A 16,162-nucleotide genomic window follows, 5' to 3' on the forward strand; every position below is an offset into this window, starting at 1 on the left:
CAATTTCTGAACTGAAAATTGCTAGAAAAAAACAGAGAAGAAAGTGATTCTTCTTATAAACTTTTCTCAGCAGCTGCGTAAGAGAGACTTCATTTAATCTTTTTCATATATTAGAAGTCTTACACTTTTTGGTATATAACAGACCTGCTCCAACTACTAAAGTAACAAAAACATGATGAAGCATGATTACATTCCCCAATTTAAGGAGTAGATTTGAACCTAACACAAGTTGACTAACATGCCAACTGATTTACAGCAAAATAAACAAAATAACATTAAAAATAGACAAAATGTCAACAAGAACTAAGCTCCTAAGTATCTAGGAAAAATCTCACTGCTCTCAACACTCCTCCTTGAGAATTTTCCTTGATACTCCAAGCTTTTTCTTCATTTCTTCAAATTTGCTCTTAGGAAGAGCCTTGGTCAAAACATCAGCAAGTTGCTCATCGGATTTGCGGTCGAGAACTTGATTTCACAGCCTTTTCAACTTCGCAAGAAATGAAACTTCACTTTAATATGCTTAGTCCTTCCATGTTGAATTGGATTACTTGCAATTGCAATGGCAGACTTATTGTCACACCAAATAACAGTAGGTTCAACTTGCTCATTTGCCAAATCCTTCAGCAGCTTTCGAAGCCAAATTGACTGTTTAGCAGTAGCAACAGCAAAGATGTATTCAACCTCTGCAGTAAATTGAGCTACCACCTCTTGCTTCTTTGAATTCCATGAAAATGGACCTGATCCCAATGAGAACACGTGCCCAGAAGTGCTTCTCATATCATCCATACAGCCTGCCCAGTCACTGTCTACATATCCCTCTAGCTTTAGGTCTTCACCTTTTAGATACCAAATCCCATGGTCTGCTGTGCCTTTTAAATATCTCAAAACTCTTTTTGTAGCAACAAGGTGACCCAAACTTGGTGAATACATAAATCTAGACAATAGACTTGCAGAATACATCAAGTCAGGTCTTGTGGCTGTAAGATTGTAACACCCCTATTTGTATAGCCTGGTATATTTCACTGTTCCGGTGACCAGTGTCGGTCCGGACAATTAAGGGGATTAGAACTATACTTAAGACAACTAGATAAACCATAAATACAAATAATTAGTAATGTCCAATTAGTTAAGTATAAACAAGAAAAACTGAACATAGAAAGTTAAACGAGCCAAGAGTCACAGTGATGGTGATCGTCTCGGGAACGACTGCGAAGTCGATTTAAACTCAAATTTCGAACCGTAAAATGTGACGCCGCGGTCCTTAGGACCCTTATGAATACATTGGAAAAAAGAAAATCATGAAAAAGAACTGTTAAGTCAGTCAAATAATTAGGTCAGGGAGCCGAAAGAAATATTAGATTATTTGCAAATCGGGTCGAACCGGCGATGGGTAATTTGGTCAATTGACCCCAAGAGCTGACTCCTGACCTAACTGTCAAATAAAATTGAAGAAAAAAAAATTTCGAAATCGAGAATTAAATTAAAGAACTAATAAAAAATAAATAAAAAAAAGAAGAAAATGAAAAAGTCAAAAGGTGATGACATCATGCATGACCTAATGCATGATGCCATAAAAATAATAATTAATATATTTACTTAATTAGATTTTTGGTCTTCCTAAAGACATAAAAACAAAAAGAAAAGAAAGAAAAAAAAAAAAAGAGATAAAGGTCTTCTTCAAAACGTCACTTTCCCTTTCCCTCTCATTTCCATGGAAATTCCTCCATTAAAGTTGTCTTCAAGCTTTGAAACCCTCACTAAACCTCAACTTCTCCCATACTTGCTTCACAAAAACTTGTTCTAGTCACTTGGGAAGGAGCTTGACAACAAAAAGAAAAAGAAAGGAAGAAGTTTTGAAGAAAAAGAAAGAAAGAAGTTTTGAAGAAAAAGAAATTCTACATAAAAGGTTAGTAATCAAATTTGATAATTTGAGTTTGATTCTTATATTTCTAACTTATTGAGCTTGTAAATAAAGTTAAAATGGAAAGAAAATTTGTTGAGGGATTATATAGAATTTTGGACAGCTAGGGTTTGGTTGGACAAAGTATAAATTTGTTTGAGCTAAACATGTTAGGAAGCTTAATTGAGTTAAGGGAGCATGGTTTAAGTGTTTAATTAGCTAAATGCAATAAATGACATGAATTAGGGTTTTGAACATTAGGGTTTAGAGACAAAAAATGTGAAGAAGTGCTAAATGATGTCTTTGACATAGTTTAAGAGAAGAAATGGTCATTTGTAACCTAATTAAGTGTGTTAGAAATGTTTAAATCAAAGCCAAATTCGGATTGGGTATGAAGCATGACCAAAAATCAACTTTGAGGGACTAAAAATGAAATTTTACAAGTCCAATTGTAACACCCCCGTTTGCATAGCCTGGTAAATTTCACTGTTCCGGTGACCGGTGTCAGTCCGGACAATTAAGGGGATTAGAACCACACTTAAGACAACTAGACAAGCCATAAACACAAATAATTAGTAATATTCAATTAGTTAAGTATAAATAAGAAAAACAAAAAAGAAGAAGTTAAACGAGCTGAGAGTCATAGCGATGGGTGACCTTCTCGGGAATGACTGCTAAGTCCTTTTAAACTCAAATTTCGAACCGTAAAAAGTGACGCTGCGGTCCTTAGGACCCTTATAAACACAATGGAAAAGAGAAAATCACGAAAAATAACTGTTAAGCCAGTCAAATAATTAGATCAGGAAGCAGGAAGAAATATGGAATTAATTGCAAACCGGGATGAACCGGCGAGGGGCAATTTGGTCAATTGACCCCGAGAGCTGACTCCTGACTTAACTGTCAAATAAAATCGGAGAAAAGAAAATTTCGGAATCGAGAATTAAATTAAAGAACTAATAGAAAAATAAATAGAAAAGAAAAGAAAAGAAAAAGTTAATTACATCACCTTATGACATCAAAATGATGTCAAAATTAATTATTTTAAATCCCACAATTGTTGACGCATTCAAATACATAAAACAAGACGTAAAATACATAAAAGCAAAAATATCAACCTTCTCCTACCTCAAAGAAACCAGCAGCCATAGTCTTTCCCAAACCCCACCATTGATCCTCCATGAAAGCTTGAATACAAGCTTTTAAACACACATTTTACCCTACCTTACCTCAAATTCTCCCATAAAAACTTGATTTAATCACTTGAAAAAGAAGATTGGTCATCAAAGAAAGGGGAAAAGAAGAAAGAAAATTGGAGAAAAGGGGAATTAGAAGTTGCTACACAAAGGTTAGTGATTTAAGTTGCAAATGAGTTTATTACTTGTTTTTATAACTTAGTTAACTTAGAAAAATGCTTAAAATGAAATAAAAATTTGATGAGGGAACATGAATAATTTTCAGCCAGCATGTATATGGGAGTATATTTGCATGGTTTGATGGATTTAATTGGGTATATAAACCTTAGTTAGTTGAATGACTATGTTTAGAGGTATGGAATCAAGTAAATGCATGAGGTTAGTGAATTAGAGTTTGGACATTAGGGTTTAGAGACAAAAAATGTGAAAAACTTGTAAATGGTGTCTTTGACCTAATGTGAAGTGAAAAATGGTCATTTGTGACCAAATGAGGTCTGTTAGAAATGTTGGAATTAAAAGCTAATTCGGATTGGATAAGGTCATGTGCTGGCAGCATGACCAAAACCTCCTTTGAGGGATCAAAAATAAAATTTTACAAGTCCAATGGATATGGGACCAATTAGGGATGAAAATAGGCACTAAATGACACAATTTTCATTCAGGAAGCCTGCCCAAAAATTGACTAAAACCTAGTGAACAAAGTGATCGAAGTTAAGAAATCGCAGGCTGCCACTGCACAAACTGACCAAATGAACAGTGTTTGTTCATTTGGTCATAACTCGAGCTACGTAGGTCAAATGACCTGAAATTTTACCAGTGGTTAGATGAAATATAGACCTAAAACTTTCATGAAGAACACCAACCCAAATTATGCCATTAACCTAATCAAATTACTGAGCAAAGTTGGTGACCTGAATCTGCAGACTGCAGATTTGCCATTTGAATAGTAAAGTTTCAATTGCTATAACTCTCTCTAGAAAACTCTGATTTAAGCGATTCTTGAACTGATGGAAACCTAAGGCATATTAGAACATTTCATATGAAGAAAGTTAGACCAAATTATGGACCTAATTTGATCAAATTGCTGAATGAAGTTGGAGCAACAAATCTGCAGAACCAAATTCTGCAGCATGAATAGTAAACGTAATTTGCTTATAACTTGAGCTACAAAACTCCAATTGGGGTGATTCAAAAAGGGGAATAAACTTAAGACAATAGAGAACATTTTCTATGAAGAAAGTTTTGCCAAATTCTAACAGTAACTGACCAATGAAACAGTACAATTAGGAACACCAAAAATTGAAAATTGACAATTTTTCCTAAAAGACTTAAGTGTTGAGAAAATGACCAAAACCAACAAGTTTGGTAGCCAAAATGTGGTATGTGGGTGAAGTTGGAATTCCCATACCTATTAAGCCTTAGAAAGTCAACAATTTGACTTGAATAGTGTAATGAATAGTAACCCAAAACACAAAATTTCAAGAACGTCGAGTTTAGCATGTTAGAGCTAGGTACAAGTGAAGCTAAATTTATTTTAAATTTATTTTAAGTTCTAGTACTGAAACATTGTGAAATTGTGTGTTTCAGTTGAAAAGAATACCGGGAAAGAACCCGAGGAACCGAGTCAAAGCCAAGAGGCGACTCGTTTGAGGTTTGTGCACAACGTATACTTTTTTGTAATCATCTTTTGCATACTGTTTTGAATAATGTGAAATATTGGATTATGGTATTCTTATGATGTTTTGATTTAAATTGTTAAAAGTTATTATGTATATTGAAATGACAATGTTTAGCAAATTGTTAAGATAAGTTTTGAAACCACAGTGTCATGACCATATATTTGAACACCTCACTAGCATGACTAGTGGGGGTAATTAGTTTCGAATTTTGATTCCTTCTCTGGAGAAGTGTTGAGGTGTGCCAGTAGAAGAGGATGTGAATGGATATCCATATATTTGAGCTAGCTAGCCTTGTGATGTGATTTCTCTTTAGCCTCTGGCTATTGAGATTCTATTTGTTTCGAATGGCATGATCTAACTGTGGGTTTTATGAAATGTGTTTTGATACTTTGAAATGAACTTGGTTTGCATTTAAAATCTCACAATGCATGATTTGTACTTAATTCTCATGTTCAGCCAAATTTTTGAATAAATGTGATTTAAGTTTTGCATAAAGATTATTTTAGTATGTTGTGCACCACTGAGTCCTAGTACTCAGCGATAGCTTCTATTGCTGTCACAGATACAGAGACTAGAGGAGCAGCAGACTGAGCTGCTGAGGTGTGAGGAGCTATCAGCTTAAAGTCATCGCGTATAATTTATACCCTAATTGTAAATACTTCTTTTGATGTATGTATTGCATATAAAAGTATGGACATGTAAATGGGTCTAGAGCAGTTTGTATAAAATTTGTATAAAGTTATAATATATATTGTAGTTTGAAATTCTCTTAATGTAAATTTTGTAATGATGTGTTTTGTTTCTAATGAAATACGAATGGAACTATTTTATTTAATTTGAATGAAATGGATTGCTAGTATTTTGATGATCATTGGATAGTGGATTTGAAATTTGAAAGTTGATAAATGTGTTGAGAAATTGATTGAGATTGAGTATGAAATTGAAGCAGTTGTTGAGAAAAATTTTTAGAAGTGCTTTTTACAGGTATTTGAAGAACTGGTTCACAAAATACAGACAGAACTCTGTCAAAATTTTTATAAAATTTGCGGAAAACCAAAATGAACCAAAAATTTTAACTAAATGTTTAAATACTTATTAGAAAATGCTCACCACTTATTAAAAATAAGAAAATTGTTTTAAAATCCCTCGCAGGGTACTTAATGAGTTATCGATAGGTGAAGTTCGGTAGTTCATTAGGTATTCTACGGGATCATGTTATGCCTTACAAAGGTAAGGTGTGACATGTTTTAGTGGTATCAGAGCAAATTTTTGAAGTATGTTTTAACTTGTGAATTTGTATTTTTCTTTATTAAGTACAACTGCTCAATGTCCATAATTGTTACATACAGTGCATTACATCATGAATATGAACTAACGGAGGGGAATCTCCATGTGTTACTTATTCAGGAGATACCCTAACTTCAGACTGAAATGGAAGAAGGGGATCGCTCAATTGAGCAGTCTGTTGAAGCTGAGGCATAAGAGGAAGCCCCAGCTTTACCGAATGTCAGTGGATCAGTAGCACCAGCCCCGCAAATGCCGCAGTTTCCTGCACAGTTCGCACAACAGATGGCTGCGATGTTTCAACAAATGGCTGGGGGTATGCCTGCTCAAGCTCCACCCCAAACACCTGTGGCACAACCACTGCCTCCAGCCAGACAATATGATAAATTACTAAAGTATGGGCCTGCAGAATTTAAGGGTACAGTGGACCCTTTAGAGGCAGAGCAATGGCTTGAAAGAATGGACAGAGTATTTAAGAAGCTGCACTGCCAAGATGAGCTGAAGTTTGAGTATTCTGTGTCGTTACTGCAAGGGGATGCGTATGATTGGTGGAAGACCATCCCCCACAGCTTGGCTGAACCACCAGTGCTGACCTGGGATGACTTCATCAAAGAGTTCAGACAGAAATACATCCCAGATGTATATGTTGATCAGAAGTTGCAAGAATTTTTGAGTTTGAAACAAGGAAATCGATCAGTGGCAAAGTATGAGAGGGAGTTCTCACTTTGAGTCACTATCATGCGGGAGTCTCCTTACTACCAGCAAGGCAAGATGCAAGAGATTTGAGACTGGTTTGAAGCCCAGCATAAGGATGCAAGTTGTGGGATTTCGACACAGTAACTTCTCAGAGCTTATGTCTCAAGCACTTAAACTGGAGAGAATTGAATCAAAAGCAACCCCAGTGAAAGAAAAATCAGAGAAAGCTAAGAAATCAGAAAAAGACAAGGGGGAAAAATCAGTTGAACAGAGTTCTGGTACTACCTCTGGAAAGAAAAAGAAATTTAGTGGACCCAGCAGGGGTCGAGGTGGAAGATTTGGTAGGGGCAGATTTTCTGGACAAAGACCCCTTAGGTGCAGTCGGCCGATCGGCGAGGGTTCACATTACGCCCACCGTGAGACTTGTGGCAAGATACATGGAGGGGAATGCTATTGGGCCACTGGAGCCTGCTTTAACTGCGGAGGCAAGGGTCATTTAGCAAGAGACTGCACTAGTGCTCCGTCTTCGAGATATGGTCCAGCTCCTACTACTGTCGAGGGATCTATTCAGAGTCCTGCTCCTAGAGGTTCACAGTCAGTTGGCAGAGGAAAAGGCAAAGGTAGAGGCATTGCTACAGGCAGTCAGGGCACAATTGGTCAATCGGTACAAGGGAGTGCTTCTGTCAGGGTTTATTCAATGAGACAACGAGAAGAGGCTGAGACTTTTGATGTTGTAGCCAGTATATTCTCTATCTTTGATCAAGAAGTATTTGTATTGTTTGATCCGGGTTCAACCCATTCATATGTTAGTGCTAGCATAGTCTGTTCACTTGCTGTTCCATGTGTGCAAATGGGTTTTGAAGTGCTAGTAACTAGTCCGTTAGGACAAGAGGTCCGGGTCAACAGAATTTATAGAGACTGTCCTTTGGTGATCCAAGGACATGTTTTCCTGTCAGACTTGATTGAAATGCCCTTCAGAGAGTATGATATCATCTTGGGCATGGATTGGTTAGCCAGGCATCATGCTATGATTGGTATGGCGATCAAGATACACTTTTGGTCTCCTCATGCGGTGATGTGGTAATACACGGGGAGAGGCATTTGCTGCCGTCAAACATCATTTCGGCTGCACTAGCCAGAAGGATGATCAGAAAGGGGTGTGAAGCATACTTGGCACATGTGATAGACACCCAAGTGGGGAGTCCAGCACTAAGGGACATCCCTATGGTATGTGACTTTCCGGATGTGTTTCCTGATGAATTGCCAGGATTACCTCCAGAAAGAGAGGTACAATTTGAGATTGATGTTATGCCTAGTGTGGACCCAATCTCCATAACGCCATATAGAATGGCACCTACAGAATTAAAAGAGTTGAAAGTACAATTGCAAGAGTTGCTTGACAAGGGCTTCATCCGCCCTAGTGTGTCACCTTGGGGAGCACCAGTGTTATTTGTAAAGAAGAAAGATGGCACTCTCCGTTTATGCATTGATTATCGGCAGTTGAATAAGGTGACAATAAAGAATAGATATCCATTGCCCCGCATTGATGACTTGTTTGATCAGTTGAGGGGTGCAGCTGTGTTCTCCAAAATTGACCTGAGATCAGGTTATTATCAACTGAAAGTATAAGAGTAGAGTATTCCTAAAACTGCTTTCAGAACCCGCTATGGCCATTATGAATTCCTAGTCATGCCATTCGGGTTAACTAATGCTCCGGCTGCTTTTATGGATCTGATGAACACTATCTTCAGACCATACCTTGACCAGTTTGTTGTGGTATTCATAGATGATATATTGGTCTATTCGAGGAATGCAGAAGAGCATGATAGACATCTGCGGATTGGACTGCAGACTTTGAGAGAGAAACAGCTATATGCCAAATTGTCGAAGTGTGAATTTTGGCTGAAGGAGATATCCTTTTTGGGGCATGTAGTATCAGAAGAGGGCATTAAAGTAGATCCAAGTAAGATTGAAGCTGTCCTTAATTGGAGGCCACCCAGAAATGTTACAGAAATTCGCAGTTTTCTGGATTTAGCTGGATGCTACCGTAGATTTGTAAAGGGATTCTCCATGTTGGCATCTCCATTGACCAAGCTGCTTAGAAAAGATGTGAAATTTCAGTGGATGGATAAATGCCAACAGAGTTTTGATGAATTGAAGAAATGTTTGACTGAAGCTCCAGTCCTGACTTTACCTACTCCGGGTAAAGAATACACTGTTTATAGTGATGTTTCTCACAATGGGTTAGGCTGTGTATTGATGCAAGATTGAAATGTCATTGCCTATGCATCACGCCAGCTAAAACCGCATGAGAGAAACTATCCAACACATGATTTGGAGCTTGCAGCTATAGTGTTTGCTCTTAAGATCTGGAGACATTATTTGTATGGGGAAAAGTGTTACATCTACACGGATCATAAGAGTTTGAAGTATTTGGGCACCCAGAAAGAGCTGAATTTGAGACAGAGGAGATGGTTAGAGATGATAAAAGACTATGATTGTCTGATAGACTATCAGCCAGGGAAAGCTAATGTTGTGGCTTGATGCATGCATTTTATATCATCATTTAGGAGTAATTTTTGCACATAATTTACCCTTATTCATAGCTATTATTTTAGATATTAGTATATATTTAGTCAATTTTACAATTTTCACATTTCTTAGTTTAATTTTTGGAATTTATTTGTTTTGTAGGTTAAATCTGGAGAAATTTGATGTATTTTGATCAGAGTAGCCATTTGGAGGGAGATTAAAATCGAATTGCAAAAAAAAAAAAAAAAAAAAATTTGAAGTTGAGAAAAAAATGGCCGAGAGCGACACAACCAGCGACACAACCGACTACTTATGTCGTTTTCTTGGAAAATTTTTGACGTGGCATTCAGTTACTCCACCTTTTACCTCACTTTTTCTAGATCCTTCCCCCTTTTACCCATTCTAGAACAATCCCTTAGCCTATATAAAGACCCATTTTATCACTTTCTTGGGATATAGAGAGCATAGAGAGCAAGGGAGGCATTTTTAGAAAGATAGAAAGAGAGCAAGGGAGGCATTTTTAGAAAGATAGAAAGAGGGAAAGGGAGGAGCATCTTCTGCATCTTCTTCCAGAAGAAGGATCAAATTTCGCACTTTTCTGCAGAGATCATGCTGCAAATTTCTGAGTTTTTCTACCCTTTTAGCTTACATTTCCATTATTTCTTCATTTCTTCATTTGGGTTTGTCTTTAAACAATGATTTGTGAGTAGTTGATTGAGATTCTAGAGATGGGTTTGTAAATATTGATTTGTTTTGTGGTTTTGAACCGATTTAGCCATTTAAATGAAGATTGTTATATTTTGATTTATTGCTTGTGTGCTTATTTCCTTGCTTGATGAATGGGCCCTCATTAAGTTAAGTTTTAATCCTTAATAGATGGACTGAAAAGTGAATATTGGGGATGGATAATCTTGCAATAAACTTTATTTTCTTGGTGTTAGAAATAAGCTAAGAAGATTAAGGGGAACTTACAAAAATCAATTAGAGCATTAATTGGGTTTTGTTAGATTTGAAATACTGAAAACAGGTTTGATTTAATGAAAACCAATTTTGAGATGCTTGAAAAGGTTTCAAAAATTTAGAATTGATTTCCCTCAAAATTGCAATTCTCATGTGTTTGGCTAAATTAGGGAAAAACCACATGCAAACAATATTGAAAATCCAATCTCTAGAATCAATTTATTTTTCATTGAAATTAGATATAAATCCTCCAAACCTCATAAATAGCAATTTAAATTTAAATCCAATTTAAATCCAATTTCTATAATCACTTTATTTTTATTTTTATTGAATTTAGATTTAATTCCTCTCAATTTCATAAATAGATATTTCAAATTAATTTTTGGGTAATCTAGTTTAATTAATTTTAGTTAATTGATTGATCTAGTTTTAATTCCTCAAATACCAATTTTAATTCCAAATTTCATTTTACATCTTTAATTTTTGTCTTAATTTTAATTTTTAGATTTTATTTTTAATATCTTTTAATTTTTGTCATTCTAATTTGCTTATACTTTTATTTCCAATTTAAGCACAATTCCCTGTGGGATCGATATCAATTTTTTTAAAACTATACTACTGTGACCCGTGCACTTGCGGACACACCGTATCAAGTTTTTGGCGCCGTTCTTGGAATTGTTTGTTTTTAAGTTGGATTTTAATTGTTTTAAGCTAATTAGAATTTTTATTTTCTTTTATTTTCACTATTGTTCCTTGTGTTTTTCAGGTACTTTTCTTGTTTATGAGACGATCGAAAAGCACAAGTGATACTGAATTGTTGTTCAATCCTGAAATTGAAAAATTCTGTCGAGCCAACAAAAGGAGTACAAGAGAAGAAAAGAAGCGTAAAAGAAGAACAACAAATATTTGAGCAAGAGGAGACAATAGAAAATATGGAGAATCAAAATAGAGCTATTGGTGGAAACAATGGAGCAAATGAGCAAAACGGGCAAAATGCTGTGGTTAATCAAAATGATCCTCAAAGAAGATCCATGTTAGACTATGCTTTTCCTAGATGTACTGATGTGAGAGATAACAGACCTATTATTGGAGCTAATCAATTTGAATTAAAAACTGGTCTTATTCAAATGGTTCAGAATTCACAATTTGGAGGTAGCCCACTTGAAAATCCTCATTCTCATTTGAAGAAATTTTTGATGATATGTGGTACACAAATACAACATGGAGTTTCGATGAAGTTATTCGCTCACATTATTTCCATTTTCTCTTGGGATTCAGCATTGGAGTGGTATGACTCACTCCCACAAGCTATTATAGCTACTTGGTATCAGCTATATCAATCTTTTCTATCTCAATATTTCCCACATGGTAAAACTAATAATTTGAGTAATTTGATTGTAGCTTTTAAACCTAGATATGATGAAACTTTGTATGAATCTTGGATGAGATTTAAGGAGCTTGAAAGGCAATGTCCTCATCATGAAATACCCAAATGGATGATTGTTCGAATTTCTACACGAGTTACTCGACCATAAGAAACACAATTGATTCACAAGCAGGAGGAGATTTCATGAGAATGACAAGTGAAGAATGCTATGATCTATTAGAGAAGATTGCTCATAATACCCATTTATGGGGAAATCCTAGAGCACTTGAGCCAAAGAAAGCTGGGATCTATGAACTTGACTCAATTAACTACATGAATGCAAAATTTGATCAGTTGACTCAGCTTCTTAGTGATTTTTGCACAAAGACAACAACCTCAACTCCTACAACTATGCAACAAGTTGCCTTCACAAATGGAACTCAAAGTTGTGGAGTTAATTATTCTTCTTATGGTGATGATTATTTGCAAGAGCAAGCTGCTTATGCAGGAGGTTATCAACAAAAACCTATGGAAAATTCTTATTCTAATATGAACAACTCAACATGGAGACCACAAGCAACTTTTGCTCAACAAGGCCAAAGCTCAAATTATGCTCATAACCAGCAGTTTATGCAGCAGAACAAGCCTCAATTTCAGCCTCAATTTCAGCCCACAAGGCAGCCACCACCTGGATATCAAGCAAGAGCACAACAATCCCTTCCATCCCATGAACCGAAGCCATCCTTGGAGAACATGATGGAGAAATTTTTTGCTGAACAAAGCAAGATGAATAGCAAATTGGAGGAAGAAATGCAACACATGAGACAAACCATGGATCAATTACAAGTCCACAACCGCATGTTGGAGACTCAATTGGCGCAACAAGCAAGCTCATCAGGAAGCAATTCCTATGGGAAACTACCTAGCCAACCACAAAACCCTCATGAACAATGTAAGTTGGTGACCTTGAGAAGTGGTAAGAAAGTAGGTCAAGAGAGTGAAAACAAGAGAGAAGAAAAGAAAGCACAAAAGAAGAAAATTCGGTTGAGAGCAAGAAAAATGAAAAAGAAGAAGAAAGCAAAAGTGAGCAAGATGAGGAGAGAAACCATACATCCCACAGAACCTTACAAACCCACCCTTCCCTACCCTCAAAGATTCATCAAGCACAAACTAGACAAGCAATTTGGCAAGTTCCTTGAAGTGCTAAAAAAATTGTATATCAATGTGCCATTCACTGAGGCACTATCCCAAATGCCGAGTTATGCCAAGTTTTTGAAGGAGATTCTTTCCAACAAGAGAAGGCTAGAAGATTATGACACCATCAATTTGGGAGAGCAATGCGGTGCTATAATCCGTAAGAAGTTACCTCCCAAACTCAAAGATCCGGTGTGTTTTCCATTCCTTGTCATATTGGTGATAAGCAGGTGGCAAATGCCTTATGTGACCTTGGAGCTAGTGTCGACCTAATGCCTCTTTCAATATATGAAAAATTGAATATGGGAGAGTTGAAGCCCACAAACATGTATCTCTCATTGGTGACTGCTCAATTAAGTATCGGAAGGCATTCTTGAAAATGTGCCTATCAAGGTTGGAAAATTTTACATTCAGGTGGACTTTGTCATTTTGGATATGGAAGAAGACACAAAAGTTCCTATCTTATTGGGAAGACCCTTTTTGGCAGCTGGTGCATTAATTGATGTAAAGGGTGAGCAATTGACACTTAGAGTGGGAGATGATCAAATGATATTCAACATCAATCCAGCCATGAAAAGAAAACATGAAGAAGTTGAGTCTTGTTTGCGGGTAGACATTATTGATGAGATTGTTCAAGAGCATTTCGAAAAAGCTATCCACAAGACCCACTTGAAAATTGCTTAGTCCATGGTGGGAGCATTGATGATGATAACATGGCTATTTTTGCGCAATACTTGGAAAGCTCTCCACCACATCCTGAAGCCACAATTTTTCAACTTGAAGGAGTGCAAAATTTGGAGATCAAACCACCATCATTAAAGGTAGAGGATGCCCCAAAGGTAGATCTTAAACCTCTTCCTTCCAACCTCAGGTATGCTTTTCTTGGACCCAATGAAACATATCTGTTATAATTAATGCATGTTTGACTAATATTGAGAATGACAAATTGTTGAGAGTATTGAGAGAATATAGAAGAGTTTTGGGTTATGCAATTGATGATATAAAGGAATTAGTCCAACGGTTTGTATGCATAGGATTTTCCTTGAGCCAAATAGTAAACCTTCCATTGAACATCAAAGAAGATTGAATCCTACAATGAAGGATGTTGTGAAAAGGAAATCCTAAAATTACTAGCTGGAATTATTTACCCTATTTCGACGGTGAGTGGGTTAGTCTGTGCATGTTGTACCAAAGAAAGGTGGGGTGATTGTTAAAAATGAAAATAATGAATTGATACCCACTAGAATCTATTACGAGTTGGAGAATGTGCATAGACTATAGGAAGTTGAACAATGCCACAAGAAAAGACCATTTTCCTCTTCCTTTTATGGATCAAATGTTAGAGAGATTAGCCAAGCATTCATTCTTTTGTTACTTAGATGGATATTCGGTTTCTTTCAAATTCCAATACATCCGATGACCAAGAAAAAACTACCTTTACATGTCCCTATGGCACCTTTGCATATCGAAGGATGCCATTCGGATTGTGTAATGCACAGCACATTTCAAAGGTGCATGATGGCTATTTTTCTGATTTTATTGAAGAAATTATGGAGGTCTTCATGGATGACTTTTCAGTATATGGAACTAATTTTGATTCATGCTTGACTAATTTGTCTAAAATCTTGCAGAGATGTGCTGATAATGATTTGGTGTTGAATTGGGAGAAATGCCACTTTATGGTCCAAGAGGGACTCGTTTTAGGGCATTTAATCTCAAAAGGGGAATTGAAGTGGATAGAGCCAAAATAGAAATTATTGAAAAATGCCCCTCCAACCATCACAAAGGAGTGCGGAGTTTCCTTGGAAATGCTGGTTTTTACCGGCGATTTATTCAGGATTTTTATAAACTTGCTAAACCCTTAACAAATCTTTTGAATCATGATGTTAAATTTGATTTTAATAAAGATTGTATGGTTGCTTTTTGCAGGTTAAATACGTCAGTAACAAAATCTCCTATCATGCAACCCCAGTTGGACTTTGCCATTGAAATTATATGTGATGCAAGTGAGTTTCTTTGTTGAGCCGCCCTTGGCCAAAAAGATAGAAAACCTTATGCCATTTACTATGCAAGCCGAACCCTTGATGAAGCTCAAGTCAATTACGCCACAACTGAAAAGGAGTTCCTTGCGGTAGTATTTGCACTCAATAAATTTCGTTCTTATTTGGTCAACTCAAAGGTAATTGTTTTCACTGATCATGCAGCAATAAAGTACTTAATGAGCAAGAAAGAAGCTAAATCTAGGTTGATTAGATGGATTTTATTACTTCAAGAATTTGATTTGGAAATAAGAGATAAAAAGGGTGTTGAGAATGTGGTGGTGATCACCTTTCTAGGATAAAAGCGAAAATAAAGATGATGAAATTGTGCCAATTGATGAGTTTTTCATGAATGAACAGTTGTATGTGTTGAATTCTGCACTTCCATGGTTTGCCGATATTGTGAACTTCTTGTCTTGTGGTGTCTTGCCACCTGATTTATCTTGGCAGCAAAAGAAAAGATTCTTGCATGATGTTAAATTTTATTCTTTGGAAGAACCGCTTTTGTTTAGGAGATGCAATGATGGAATAATTAGAAGATGTATACCAGAGGAAGAAATACATGATGTTATTTATCATTGTCATTCCTCTGAATATGGTGGTCATTTTAGTGTCTCAAAAACTGTTGAAAAAGTCTTGACATCAGGTTTCTATTGGCCTAAAATGTTTAAACATGTGAGAGACTTTGTAAGCAAGTGTGATAGGTGCCAAAGGGTAGGCAACATTTCCAAGAGAGATGAGATGCCCCAACAGTCCATATTAGAAGTTGAATTATTTGATGTGTAGGGAATTGATTTCATGGGGCCATTTCCATCTTCTTATGGGAATAAATATATCTTGGTAGGGTGGACTATGTATCTAAATGGGTAGAAGCTATAGCTACACCTACCAATGATGCAAAAGTTGTGGTAAAGTTTCAAAAATTTGTTTTGACTGTGTTTGGTGCCCCACGTGCCATAATCGGTGATGGTGGTAGCCATTTTGCAACCACCAATTTGAAAAGTTTATGAGAAAATAATGGGTAAAGCATAGGATTGCCACACCTTATCTCTCTCAAACAAATGGACAATTAGAAAACACAAATAGAGAAATCAAGCAAATCTTGGAGAAAATCACAATAAGTCCGTAAAAGATTGGTCCCTTAAATTAGATGACACTCTTTGGGCATATAGAACAGCATTTAAAACCCCATAGGAACTACACCTTATAGGTTAGTTTTTGGGAAATCATTCCATTTGCTCGTAGAATTAGAACACAAAGCTTATTGGGCCATTAGAGCAATCAATTTTGATTTTCACTATGATTTACATAAAATACTT

The 16,162-nt window shown here is 36.3% G+C and overlaps 1 non-coding gene across 1 annotated transcript; it reads right to left on the minus strand.

Moving 5' to 3' along the window:
* Nucleotides 1-11,623: 11,623 nt before the first annotated feature.
* Nucleotides 11,624-11,730, minus strand: LOC131176282 (small nucleolar RNA R71). Its single transcript, XR_009146405.1, has one exon. It is a non-coding gene; the product is annotated as a small nucleolar RNA R71 (small nucleolar RNA).
* Nucleotides 11,731-16,162: the final 4,432 nt, after the last annotated feature.

The sequence above is a fragment of the Hevea brasiliensis genome, chromosome 18, assembly GCF_030052815.1.
Source record: "Hevea brasiliensis isolate MT/VB/25A 57/8 chromosome 18, ASM3005281v1, whole genome shotgun sequence".
Classification (NCBI taxonomy): Eukaryota; Viridiplantae; Streptophyta; class Magnoliopsida; order Malpighiales; family Euphorbiaceae; genus Hevea; species Hevea brasiliensis.